Here is a 2,306-nt window from a genome sequence, read left to right as displayed (position 1 = left end):
ACCAATTTGAATAAGGGTTTTACCGCCTTTGATTTTTAATAATTTTTTTCTTCTGAACGACACAAAAGAAAAAATTATATATAACGCATCTTCGATTCAAATGAAAATTACGTATTAAAAAATTATTTTATCTAAAATCACAAAACAAGCCTATACTTATATAAGTTTGATACTTTTCTTCTAAGGTTTAGCAAATTTCTATTTGATTAACCCATTTTTATTTGCTCAAGCAGTTTTTTTCTAAAACTTTTAGAAAATAATATAAAATGGAACACATGCATTTGTTGTCTTGACTGTATAGTACATGTATAGAGAGAATGTCAAAAAAATGTAAACCATCCATACTCAGTTTAAATGAAAGTAAAAAATAATAAATTGCTTAAGCAATGGCAACGTTTTTAGAAGAATTTACTTCTCCCCAAAATTATTTAATATTAGGTTTAATTCCAAAAATTTGATTTTTTAAATATTTTTGGAGAAAAATGGTTCAAACAATTTTAGATTTTTTAACAATTAAAAGTTTGTTCATATATTCTTTCTATACACCATAAGTCAGAAAAATAATGTTTTGTGTTCTCTTTTATATTATTTTTTTAAAGTTTTTGAGCAAAAACTGATTAAGCAAACGAAATTTGTTTAAACAAATAGAAATTAAACCATAAATGAAAAATATCTGAATTATTTAATTATCCAATAATAAGTAGCATAGGATACCAATTTGAGAAAAAGATGGACATCTCCAGAAAATACGATTAGTTTTTATATTTTTTTGGAAAAAATAATTGGATAAGCTAGACGTAAGGCAGACTTGTCCCATTATGTCTGATACCATGTCCCACTTCGCCATCTACTCCGATTTAAAAAATTTGTTCATTTCTTTTTTCACCGTGCAGGTTACCAAAAGGGCGAAAACTAATCCCAACGAATTGAAAGACGAAGCAAGAGAAAGCGAGCACGTCGAATGCAAAAAAAAGGTTCAACTGTTGACAACCAGAAACCCGTAAGAAACAATATTGTGATAATGATGTAACCCTGCAAAGATTAGAAAGCAAGAATCTTTTTAAATTACTAAAATTTTATTTTACAGGTCATTACAGATTCCGAAAGAATTCCTCAAAACTTCAGATTGTGGCGGAGCCTTCAACACCCCTGAATGACGAAGATGTGGAACCAAAGCAGCCGAGGCAAAGTGACGATGTCATGAATGCCAGAGTTGTGGGGATGCTTGTAAACGATAGCATCGTAAGTATTAGTAATACTTTGTATTAAATTGTAAGTAAAATAATCAAAATATAATTTTGAATACGTTTAAATAAATTAAGAACATTTCTAATTTTCCAGGCACATATAGGTTTTGAGAAACACATGGAAAGAAAAGATTTAGAAATTTCAAATTTTTATTTTTTTGCAGAGCTTGCTGAGGAGGAAGAGGCAATACCTACTGAGGCAGGACCTTCCGACGCAGCATAAAATGACACAGAAGGTACATCGGAAGAATTGCCTGTAACTGCACCTATAACGGCAACGCATCTATGGACGCCGATGAAATAAATTTAAGAGTAGAATTGTCCGAAGAAGAGGAAACTAATAATAATTAATAATATAAGAATATACATGGCTAGCTACGATTAAGTTCAGCCTAAAATAACATGCAAATTCAGTCTTTCTTTTGTACGTGGTTCGGGGATGTCCCCGGCTTTTTTTAGCCAAGAGAAAAAAATTGTAACACGAGTTTTTGAGAAAAAATATCGTTTCATTTTTTATAGTTAAAAATCTCATTTTTCTGGAAAATGCTACAAAATATGAATAGCACTTTAGAGTTCAAAATTGTTTGGCTTTCTGACATCTATTAAATTGTACCCTTTGCAGGTGAAAAAATTATATAGTTTATAATATAGTATAAAGTTTTATATATAATATTCATTTGTTTTATTTGATTTAATAACTTTTTCCAAAAATATAGAAAAAAATGACTAAAATAGTATTTAGTTTAACGAACTTTAACATTTTATTTTTAAAAACGTTTCGTTTTAGTTCACTATTTTTTCATTTTTTCTATTGAATCTACACAAAAGCTGTATAAATTTGAGATGTTTATAGTATAATTTATTTATATTGTGATCCATACATTTTTTCGTTATTGTTTTTTCTTCTTTTTAAAATATTTGTTATCTTATTTATAAATAATTTTGTAGACCGTTCATTAACAAATATTGTCGACGAGTGATTTTAATCCAATTAATATCTTTGGATTCACGGATTCAAGAGGGAAATAACTCGTCATTGAAAACTGTCGGACAAATGTA

At 28.5% G+C, this 2,306-nt stretch overlaps 1 long non-coding RNA gene across 1 annotated transcript; it reads left to right on the top strand.

Moving 5' to 3' along the window:
- The first annotated feature begins 900 nt into the window (after nt 1-900).
- Nucleotides 901-1,786, top strand: LOC117173137. The gene is made up of 3 exons (XR_004467117.1): nt 901-1,000; nt 1,088-1,242; nt 1,412-1,786. It is a non-coding gene; the product is annotated as an uncharacterized LOC117173137 (long non-coding RNA).
- The last annotated feature ends 520 nt before the right edge of the window (nt 1,787-2,306 follow it).

Source organism: Belonocnema kinseyi, chromosome 5, assembly GCF_010883055.1.
Source record: "Belonocnema kinseyi isolate 2016_QV_RU_SX_M_011 chromosome 5, B_treatae_v1, whole genome shotgun sequence".
In the NCBI taxonomy this organism is placed as follows: Eukaryota; Metazoa; Arthropoda; class Insecta; order Hymenoptera; family Cynipidae; genus Belonocnema; species Belonocnema kinseyi.
This window is presented reverse-complemented; position numbering and strand designations above follow the sequence as displayed.